The 12,533-nt window shown below is 39.1% G+C and overlaps 1 protein-coding gene across 1 annotated transcript in view; it reads left to right on the forward strand.

Moving 5' to 3' along the window:
- The window catches only part of SLCO2B1 (solute carrier organic anion transporter family member 2B1), a 1,297,574-nt gene that overhangs the window by 961,568 nt on the left and 323,473 nt on the right, over positions 1-12,533 (forward strand). The window lies entirely within an intron of this gene.

Consider the following 12,533-nt stretch of genomic DNA (forward strand, 5'->3'; position numbering starts at 1 on the left):
CAAGAGCTAGTCGATTCTCAACTGAGAAAGTTATTGTATATTTCGGTACAGATAATAACTTATGTTGGATTTTTGCTCCTTGGTTCTTTTTTATTTAAGCAAAACATTTGGCAAAACTCATGGAATATAGCAATGGTGTAATGGTGTCAAAATGTAGTCACCCTAATGGAAGCCGGATAAGAGAAATGAAATGCTTATAAGCTGTGAATTCTGCTTTCAGCATTGTTGGAGGTCTTTCATATGAGTTTGACATGTCAACTTCTGGTATCTTCACAGTAATCTCTAGGCAGAATCTGTCTAAAACCAAAGTGATGCTTACAATGCCTTGGCTAGGCATTGGATTCGTCTTTCTCTTCGACAGTAACACACACAAACAGTTTAAGATTGGTATCCCTCTTTGAATTGCATGGATGTCTAGCTGGGTACATCAGTTTTTTTCAGAATCATGTCAAGTAATCACCATGGAAACATACACGTCAAGTTCCGGCCAATATACTCCAATAATTGCATTTAAGTGAACCAATAGAAAGAAGTATTATCCTTACTCAAAATGAACTGCGGTCTTCCATGCTCCACATAAGCCCACAAAGAGAGTTTAATTAACTGGGGTGACCATAAACAGGATGTGTCACATCTTGGCAAAATGTTAGACTTGAGTGCCCTCAGTCTGGGCATGAGCAGATACCACTGCAGCTCTGCACACATGCAGATTGCAGGTGTCTAGAATAATATTGAAGGAGGTCTGTATTATTGCTTCAGGCATTGCAAAATGTCACTACATAACCAGCAGTGAGAAGGGAAAGCCACAGAGACCATTACATAACTTGCTGCATATCTGGGATGGATGGATGCTAAAAGACAGCAAAATTATTAATATAAATTATATGTGATTCCTTTTGTCATGTTTTCTTAGTGACTTATAGTTCATCTATGCCTGGCAGTATACTGCTTGCTATTTCTGCTCAGTTTATTTGGTTTTGTAAGAGCAGATAGCATGGAAGTTCCACCATGTCCAGAGCTGACCGATTATGTTGACAGTTTCCTATTCATATTCCACAGTATGCCTGGGAACTCTAATGTTCCCATCCAAAAGTTCCAGGGTGCACATGGAGGGAGTCCAACATTCTCTGTCCCTGATGGCTCCTGTTATTAACCATCATGGTACTTATGAAGTTCTTTTTCTTTGGCAGTGCTGTTTTGTTTTAAATCACACTATTAGTCCAGATACAGGCTTGCTGCTTCTGGAACCGCTTTAGTGGTTTGTTTCATCTTAGATTGGAAGGGGCCTTTTGTGAGAGAATTGTGCTGATTGGGACCTGTCTGGTAAAGGGGAGCTGGTCTAGGGCTTGAAATAAGCATCCTCATTGGTCCTTTTGAATCTTCTTAGAATTTTTCTAAAGATTTTTAGCCTCCTGTCCCTCTCTAACATAGATGACAAGCAGGCAGGGTATTTTCATTTAGACATTTTAGTACGGAGAAACACATCAGGATGGATAGCAGCATCATAAAATATAAATGAACTAGTCAACAGACAGACCTTGTATACATACATGCTTACATCTCAGCAGCTAACTACAAAATGGCAATCAGACTTGCACATGTTCACTATTTATAGACTTGAGCAAGCCCTTGGATAGCTTCTTAAAGGTATATACACACATTGATCTACATCCTCCCTCTTAAAAAGATTGCCCTTCAAAAAACAACATTAGGGTTAGACATGCATTACTGTAGACATTAGAAATAAAACACATTGTTCATGTCCAAGCTGTCTTGCATATATTACATGGTTAGGAGATATAGCCAAATCTTGTAAAATAGTCTGGACTGAGTTTAGCAACAGGGACAGTCTTTGGTGAACAACTCGTATCTGGAACTCCTGGATTCATCACAGGAACAGGAATTTCTACTGGAATTGGAACTTCCTCTTGAACTGGAACACCGGACAACTCACTCTGAAATAAAGAGTCGTTCTCACAGGCTGTGTGATGTGGCATAGGCTCAGGCACCGGTGTCATATGTTTCCGATTCTGCAAAAAGTCTGTTCCTTGTCATTCCACAATGTATGATCTCAGCTCTGGGCAAATTCTCTTCACGACACCAATCCAATCATAACCTTTGGATGTTTGCATCCTTACCACTTCTCCTTCTTTTAATGAATTGAGTGGTTTACTGGTTTTATCTTAGTAGGACTTCTGGGTTAAACACTTTTTCAACAGATTGGTTTTCACTGACCTGTTGTTCTTGACACTTGGAACCAACAGTTGACTACTGATTGGTAATGTGGTTCTGGTTTGTCTTGACAAAAGTCTCTGAGTAGGTTAATCAAGATGTTTATCACGAGGAATATTTCTGAGATTAAAGAGATTCAGGAAAACATTACTATTATCTCATTTTGTGCGGACTACCATGTACAGCAAAAATGATGCTTCATCTTAGTAATGACAATACTGGATGCTAGATTAGGAAGTAGGTCAATCTCAAACCAATTGGAGTAAGAGTCTACTAATACCAAATATTGTTGACCATTCCACTCAAAGATGTCGGTGGCTACTGTCAACCAAGATAGTTCAGGAATCTGGTTTAGCTGAAGTGGTTTCTTCTATTCTGTTACACTGGAATAAGACAAAAGTGCTTTCTCAATGTCGATACATAGAAGGCTAAAATACAAGTTCTATCGCCCTTTTGGTAGAGTCAGTTCCTGGGTGACCACGATGCAAGATACTAATGTACTCTTGTTGCAAGGACTTTGGACAATTATATTCAGACCTTTCATAATGATACCATTGTCACACAAAAATCTCATCTCTGTATGGAAAATAAGGTTGCACTTCTTGAGGTAAACTAGATTGCTTTGATGACCATCCTTGATTGGTAAACTGATTGAGCCTCTTTAAAACTGGATCTGTGGCAGTATGATCTCTCAGCTCATCAAGATGTGTGGAAGAACAATTTCTCACTTCCATGACTTCAGAATCAAGGTTCTCATTCTCATGCTGTTCTGTGGTGTTTCTGGGTGATCTGGATAATGTACCAGCAAGATAAAGAAGTTTGCCTTTCTTGTAGACAAGATTGAAATTATACTTTTGCAGTCTCAGCATCATACATTGCAGTCTGGCTGGAGCTGAATGCGTAGGCTTTCTAAAGATAGTGACTAAAGTTTGGTGATCTATTTCAGTCTGGATGGGTCTATCATAAATATAATCATGGACCTTCAAACATGCAAACACAATTGCTAAAAGTCTTTTTTCGATCTGAGCATACTGCATACTGCATTTCAGTTTGGGTAAGAGTTATTGACGCATAGGCAACAGGTTAACCCTCTTGTAGAATGACCGCAACAAGACGAAATTTCGAAGCATCACATGAAAGTGTAACTGGTTTGTGAAAATCATAGTATCTGAGAGTTGCTGGACTTTCAATTCTGTGTTTCACAACATCAACTGCTCTTTGGTATTGCTCTAACCAAGACCAGGATACATCTTTACTTGTCAGCTCTCTGAGTGGTGCTGAAATTTGGCTCAAGTCTGGAATGAACTTGCCTAGATAGTTAACCATGCCAAGAAAACATAGCAGAGCTTGAACATTGTCTGGAGCTGGCATCTTAAGAATGGCTGTTTGCTTAGAAGGGTCTGGTCATAAGCCTAAACTGGTAAATAAATGACCAACATAAGTGATTTCTTGTAGTCTGAATTTGCATTTCTGTGGGTTGAGTTTAAGATTCACTTGGCATGCCCTTTCCAGAACTTTTCTGAGGTTTCTGTCATGCTCAGCTTCACAGTGACCTCCTACTAGTATGTCTACTACAGTAGCATAAGGATACCCAAAAAAAATTTGCTCCACTGCATGTTGAAAGACTTCACTTGCAGAATTTATCCCAAAAGGCATTCTCCAAAATCTGTACATTCCAAATGGAGTACTGAACATAGTGAGCAATGATGATTTTTTGTCAAGCTGAATTTGCCAAAATGAACTCTTTGCCTCTAAGATAGAAAAAAAAAAACAGTGACATTTGGTATATGAGCAGCAACTTCTTTGTGCACATTGGATGATGAGGTATTTTTAGTGCTTTGTTCAAATCTTCTGGATCAATACATATTCTGATGTCATCTGAGCTTTTCTTATGAGCAACCACCATGGAAGATGCCCATTCAGTAAGTTCTTCAACTGGACAAATCACACCTCGTCGCAGCATTTTATCTAACTTGGCTTTGACTCTCTCTTGCATGGCTATTGGAATTTTACGTGTGGGCCTGATAACTGGACTGACCTCTGGGTCTAACTTCATGGAGTACTGGAAGCTTCCCTAATTTATATTTGAAAAGATCAGCATAAGTATAAAAAAAATGTACTGGGCAAAGTTAGAGTAGTGGTCTTTTAAGCTAACTTGGTGGATTTCCTTATTAAATGAAAGCAGTCCCATTTTCAAACTGTCTGTGAGCCCTAATAATGATTGGATGTGCCTCTTGACCACATAAAATAACAAGTCGTAGGTTCATCCAGCAGAGTAACATGAAAGCACTACTGAGCCTTTGGTTTGAATTTCTTCACCATCATAAGCATCAAGCTTTGCACTCCTTGCCAAATAAAGCCTTTCACCATGACACACTCTAGCAAATGTTTCTGCTGCCATAACATTGCACTTGGAACCTGTGTCAAATTTGAGCTCTACGGGTTTAACATTTATCTGAACAGTACAAAATACTTCATTCTTTGCCCTTAAATCTAAAGCATTGACTGTTTCATAAAGCACTGACATACAATCAATATAAACAGTAGGGTTGCAGCTTTCTAATTGATCAAATAATTTCTTGAAATGTTCCCTTTTAATAAAAGAATGTGGGCCTTTTGATTTGTAAAACCTTTTGAAATTATTCCATTTACTGCTTTTGTGGCATTGTTGACCAAAAGCTAAACGCTTTTCCTTTTTAGACCCATAACTTCCAACACAGTTATGACAATTGGCAATGAAATGTCCTTGGGCCTGTTTCTTTTAACTATGTGCTGCATATTATCAACATGAGCTTCGTTACTGTGCCTTCTAGAGCTATTCTCATTTGTAAGCATATTTGTGTGCTTTTCTGTGAGCTCATATATCTGACAAATCTCAATGGCCTTAGTCAAAGTTAAATTACTATCGAGGCAAAGTCTTTCTGACAGTATCATTTTTAATATCACACACAAGTCTATCCTTTATCAACTCATCCCTTAAATCACCAAATTTGCACGTTTTAGCCTTGTTTCTCAAATCAGTTATATATGCTACAAAAGTTTCACCAGGCTTTTGATCCCTTGTTTAAATTAAGTGCCTTTACATTGTAACAGTTGTCTGGGGATTACACATTTCTCTAAATTTATGTTTTCAGCACTCAGGATCCTTCCTTGACTTAGCTGGTACAACAATATGACATTTTTCCCCCTCTCCTGTATAGCTAGCAAGTATATACACAAATGAATGTTCCCTTTCTATGGCTTCTGACCCAGCTAAATTAAGCAGAGTAAATGCTTTTGTACAGTCATCTTTATCAGAAAATGCAGCCTGCATGAAAATGTCATACTCTTTCTCAAACACTCTCCAGTTCTCAGCAACATTACTGTCAAACACAAGTGCACTGGGTTTACAAAATCTGTCGGCCATGCCCTCAAAGTATGTACTTGTGCATACATTGAAAATATGGCCCTTGTAATTATGTATGAACAAATTGTTCTGTGAGCTTGTAATAACATTCAAATGCACAATAAATTCTTCGAAATACCATACTTTGCGAAATATGCCCTGAAATGACTGTATTTTGTGAAATAACTTTACTGTAGTACTGCAGAAATGAGAACACTTTATACACTTCTCATAACTCAGATATCTTTCATAAATACAAAAAATACATGCCTAGGGAAAATGCTGTCATTCCCTCTTATTGTATTCTTTTTATGCAATTCGGACTTCATTTCAAACATTTTCTGTAGTAATTTGAATATTTTTAACAATATCAGACATATCAGTTTATTCTAATATTGTTTAGTGCATTCTGTACGCCTCATTTCAGATTTTGTGAATAGAATGCCAGGTTTTTGTGATATAAAAAAAATGAGAGCAAAATAAATTATTTCAAAATTTTCCCACCTTTAATGTGACTTATAACATGTACCATTCAATTGAAAAATAAACAAATCTGTTAGGAGAAAAAATATAAAAAATAAAAAATGTATAATAAGCTGGTTGCATAAGTGTGCACACCCTTAAACTAATACTTTCTGTATACCGCATTTCATATTTTGTGAATAGAATGCCAGGTTTTTGTGATATAAAAAAAATGAGAGCAAAATAAATCATTTCAAAATTTTCCCACCTTTAATGTGACTTATAACATGTACCATTCAATTGAAAAATAAACAAATTTGTTAGGAGAAAAAATATAAAAAATAAAAAATGTATAATAAGCTGGTTGCATAAGTGTGCACACCCTTAAACTAATACTTTGTTGAATCACCTTTTCATTTAATTACAGCATTTAGTCTTCTTGGGTAGGAATCTTATCAGTATGGCACATCTTGACTTGACAATATTTTCCCACTCTTCCTTCCAAAAGCACTCCAAATCTGTCAGATTGCGAGGGCATATCTTGTGCACAGCTCTCTTCAGGTCACCCCACAGATTTTCTATTGGATTTAGGTCTGAGCTTTGGCTGGGCCATTCCAAAACTTTAATTTTCTTCTGGTGAAGCCATTCTTTTGTTGATTTGGATGTATGCTTGGGGTCATTGTCGTGTTGAAAGGTGAAATTTGACTTCATCTTCAGACTTCTAGCAGACGCCTAAAGGTTTTGGGACAAAAGCGACTGGTATTTGGAACAGCTCATAATTGCCTCCCCCTTGACTAAAGCCCCAGTTCCAGCTGAACAAAACCAGCCCCAAAGCATGATACTGCCACCACCATGCTTCACTGTGGGAATGGTGTTCTTTTGGTAATGTGAAGTGTTTTTGGATGAAATGTACCTTTTGGAATTCTGGCCAAAAAGTTCATCCTTGGTATCATCAGACCATAACACATTTTCCCACATGCTTTTGGAAGACATGATGTACTGTTTTTCACATTTTAGCCAGGCCTGGATGTTTTTCTGTGTAAGAAAAGGCTTCTGTCTTGCAAGCCTACCCCATAGCCCAGACATATGGAGAATACAGGAGATTGTTGCCACATGTAGTACACAACCAGTACTTGCCAGAAATTCCTGCATCTCCTTCAGTGTTGTTGTAGGTCTCTTGGCAGCCTCTCTGACCTGTTTTTATCTTGTCTTTTCATCAATTTTGGAGGGACATCCAGTTATTTACAACGTCACTGTTGTCCCATATTTTCTCCACTTTTTGATGACTGTCTTCACTGTGTTCCATAGCATATCCAATGCTGTGGAATTATTTTTTTACCCTTCTCCTGACTGATACCTTTCAACAATGAGATCCCTTTGATGCTTTGTAAGCTCTCTATGAACCATGGCTTTTGGTGTAGCAGGCAACTGAGTACAAGTCAGGAAAATCCTACTAGGACAGCTGAACTTTATTTGGGGTTAATCAGAGTCTCTTTAATTGATGGCAGGTGAGTACCCAAGAAGACTGAATGCTGTAATTAAATCAAAAGGTGCTTCAACAAAGTATTAGTTTAAAGGTGTGTACACTTATGCAACCAGCTTATCATACATTTTTTTTTTATATATTTTTCCCCTAACAGATTTGTTTGATTTTCAATTGAATTGTACAGGTTATAGGTCACATTAAAGGTGGGAAAAGTTTTGAAATGATTTATTGTCGTCTCATTTTTTTATATCACAAAAACCTGACATTTTAACAGGGGTGTGTAAACTTTTTATATCCACTGTACATGCTTACATCTCAACAGCTAACTAGAAGATGGCAGTCAAACTTGCACATGCTCACTATTTATACACTTGTGCAAGACCTTGGATAGCTTCTTAAAGGTATATACACACACACACACACACACACACACACACACACACACACACACACACATGCACACACACACACACTGATTTATAGGCCCTGCATTGGGGCAGGTGTGTGCTTGTTTGTACTGAGCTGAACTGAGCTAATATAAACAGACAACTAGAGGCTTCTGAGCTTCCGAAAAACATAACTTGCTTGTTTTTTTCTTTTTTGCTTATTTATATTATTTACTGCACTTTTTATTGACTGCTTTTTATTTTTGTAATGTATTTATTTACTGTGTGCTAAACTATACTGTTGTACTGCAATTGTCTGCTTTATTGTGTCTGTTAAATGGAATTTTATTGCTGTTTTGTTAATTTCACTGCTTGATAAGTACTTGCTGATAATTTTCACTGTTTTTAAGGTGTCTATTCTGCTTACTTGCTGATAATTTTCACTGTTTTTAAGCTGTCTATTCTGCTTGTTCTGGTTTTCCCACCAAGCACAGTATAAATAATTGATGTGTTAACTTTTTAAAACATATTTTAGATACTCCTTGATGATTTTCTGCTGTTTCAAACTTGTTTAGTGTCTCACTGCTATTTTATTGCTGTTTTAAACATTCTCTAGAGTTTCCCGCTGAAACTAGGGTAGTTAGTAGCTGTCGCTTAGTCCAGATACAGGCTTGCTGCTTCTGGAACTGTTTGTAGTGATTTGTTTGTTCTGAGCACATTTTCCAGGCCATCTTGGATTGAAAAGGGCCTATCTCCACTTTTGTGAGAGAACTGTGCTGATTGCGCCTTGTCTGGTAATGGGAGGCCAGTCTATGGCTTGGAATAAGCATCCTCATTGATCTTTTTGAATCTTTTAAAAGTATTTTTTCAAGTTTTTAGCTTCTGGTATTAAAGTTCTGCATTGAGCAGTTTTCCGCTTGTTTGTGCATCGCGCAACACTGTGCACTGCTGCACAGTTGTGCACCAAAACCGGACAGTTAAATTCAACAACATTTCCCTAAACCGAGGCAGAAATATCCATCCACTGAGCTCCTCCATGATTGTTTCTGAATAGCCACCTTTAGTGACAACAGTCTTCAACCTAGCATTATGTGCAGTTGAATTACCTTTGTTTCTTCTGCCAACCTTGTTGATTTGGGTCTCTTGAGGCAGTGTAGCAATTGCCTCATGTACACAGACAACCCTCTACTAATAACACACTCTAGTACAGAGTATGAGAGATGTATTTACACCAAGAATTTAGAATCCATGCTCTTTCTCACTCAAGACAGTAAGACAAAGGTTGTCAACTCATTCACCACTACATATGTTCATATATTACCTCTACTCATACAGATAGCACTGCTCATATGCATCAGACACATAAATCCGCATAAGTGGAAGTTCTTCTGAAAAACTTACAGAAACACCAGAGACATCCAAAACACAAGACTGCTACAACCAACGCAGTCCCCACAGCACCCATGACACATAGCAACACCAGTGTCTCACCCACCAAGCCTGTAAGGTGTAATACTCAAAACTAAATTTTCTTGTCATTGGAGACTTGATAGTGAGACGCACAGATGTCCCACTCACCAGGTTGAACAAGGAGAAAGTCATGGTCAGTTGCCTTTCCAGTGCCAGGATTCATCAGATCATGCATGCACTAGGATCTCTCAGCAACAATTGCCATTATGACTCTGTCATATTTCATGCTGGTGTGAATGACCTGAGACATACCTCACTGGACTATATGAAGAGATACATGGTTGACCTCTCTGAGTATGTATCTCAGCAGGTATGTCAGTAGCCTTGAGCAGCATACTACCCACACCTAGAATGATGCCACAATATAAACAAAAAATAATTGATCTCAATAACTGGCTCAGTTTTTGGTGTCATTCAAAGGGGATCCAGTTCCTGTCAGCCTGGAAAACCATGGTCGACAAACCTCACTGCTTTGCCAGAGATGGTTTGCGCCTGGCACCTCTAGGCTTTCCACTGCTGGAAAATGCTCTTTTCTCCCCCATAGTGCCTTTTTTATGCAAGGCCTCAAAGACAGCATTACCAATGTGAAATTAACCAGTCAGAACAAAATAAGGTCACACTGCTAAATGCTAGGAGCTTAAACCAAAAACTGCACTCCCTGGAAGCACTTCTATCACTCAAAGATGTAGATGTCTGTGCAGTCACAGAAACCTGGTTCAAGGCCTCAGAGAGTACCTCAGCCTTGCAAGGCTACAATACCGTCCACACCTTTAGACCACAAATGAATTTGTGAAAAATAAAGGAGGTGGTGTTTCAATCTATATTAAAGATAAATTCACCTCCCATCTAGTTAAACTGGAAAACTCCATGGAGTTAATCCAGGTTCAGGTTATGGTAGGCAAGACCCCTATTCAAGTCATAGCCAGTTATAGATCCCCCTCCATGGGTCACAATGCCCATGAAGCCTACTTGACCAAACTAGAGATAATCCAAATTTTACCGAACACACTGGTTATGTGGGATTTCAATTATCCCACCATCAACTGGGAAACCTATGCCGGCCCTAACTCGCCAGCATGAAAGCTCCTTGAATTTGTTATTCAAATGCCCTGGAACAAATTGTCTGTACTCTGACAAGGGGAACAAACATTCTGGATCTGGTCCTCACCAACATGTCAAACAGGCACATTACTGCAAATGTCAGACCCTCATTAGCTAAAACTCACCACAAATCAGTCACCTTTAAGCTGGCACTAACACCACAACTCCCAAAGGGTGAAATCAGACTAAAAAACTTCACCAAGGCAAACTGTACCCTCCTAGGTGAAGGTATAAGTGCATTCCAAGCCTCACCCCTAACTGGACACCGAATCTTACACTAAAGCTCTGTACATTCACTTGCATAAGTTTCTAACTCAGCCCTTCCAGAAAGAATCAAAGCCAGAGCCTCAAGTAAAAACAAGCTGCCATCAACAAACTTTACAATAATTGCAAAAAGTTGCTGTACAAGAAAACAAAGACAAGGCCCCAAAAAAGCACCCTCCTCAGCCTCATTAGGAAAATAAGACAACTTGTCAAATTCTCCAAAGGCTCCTTTGAGAGAAACTTACCAAGTACAGCCAAGGATAACCATTAGGCCTTTTACAGCTACGTACGTAACCTAAAGGGTAGGACCTAAGCATGTGCAGAACTACTGGCCAACAGTATCACACACAGTGACCCCATATAGATAGCAAACCTGCTAGTGGATAAGTTTGGTGAAATTTAACTCCTTTATCCCCTTCTAACTTACAACAAACCTTCCCCAAACTTCACTCCCCCCACCCTAGATATCCAAACAGCAGGTCCTCAAAGCCTTCTCCAAGGCAAAAAACATAGACTCTATGAGACCACATGACATCCCAGGCTGTCTTCTAAACAGGCTAAAACATGAACTAGCATCACCACTAAGTACCCTTTTCAAGCATAGCCTAACCACAGGTTTTGTTACTGCGGACTGGAGAACAGCAACAGTTATACCCCCCACAAAGATGGCCTAGCAATAGACCCAGGGAATTACAGACCCATAAGTCTGACCAGCCTCATCTGTAAGGCCATGGAATGTATCATTATGGACCTTATAAATAAAGACATAGGTGACCTCCAAACCCTGAATCCTACCCAATTCGTCTTCATGAAGGGCAGATCCTGCCTGTTAAATCTGGTGGATTTCTTTGAAAATGTGACCAAGGCCATTGATGAGGGCAATTCTGTGCAAACATACCTCAACCTGGCAAAGGCTTTCAACACAATCCCACATTCAGGCATTACTGATAAACTTAGCAAACTGAATGTAAACCCATTCATTGAAAGATGGGCTGCCAAAGGGCTTACAACTCGGACACACACTATCAAAGTAGATGACTCCACATCAAACAGCAGACCTGTTACCAGTGGGGTGCCACAGGGGTCAGTGCTGGGCCCCATAATCTTTGGTATATACTTCTCAGAAGTTCAGGTCAAAACTAAGGGGTTATGGCTGACCAAGTTTGCAAACGACTGAAAAAGTACAGTTTTGTACCTACCATAAATGTAGATGTCCGATAGGTATGCATCTGCAGTCATAACATATGGGTTGTCCTGCCTCAGGCAGCCCTTCGGTTGGCCAGATTCCAAAGTCTGGGTCCAGCCTCGGCTGATGTCGCACTTTCCCCGACGTCAGAGCTGCTGGGGTATAAAGGCATCAGCCGACGCCATTTTCCTCAGTGTTTCTTGCCCCAGATGCCAGGTGCCCTCTAGGAAGGCTAAATTTGGATAAAAGTTGAAAATTCCAAACAGAATAAAACAATATATATATATATATATATATATATATATATATATATATATATATATATATACAGATATACATACAAACAAATACACCATAATAGATTCCCCCAGCTAGCTGAAAGAGGGGTAAGCACCCTAGGAATACCACAGAGGGGAAGGAGGGTGGGTAATCCTGACTGCAGATGCATACCTATCGGACATCTACATTTATGGTAGGTACAAAACTGTACTATGTCCTTCAAGGATGCATCTGCAGTCATAACATATGGGTAGAATACCATAGCCAAACTGGGGGAGGAGG

This window comes from Protopterus annectens, chromosome 5.part0 (assembly GCF_019279795.1).
Source record: "Protopterus annectens isolate FY-2018-M chromosome 5.part0, PAN1.0, whole genome shotgun sequence".
Lineage (NCBI taxonomy): Eukaryota > Metazoa > Chordata > Ceratodontiformes > Protopteridae > Protopterus > Protopterus annectens.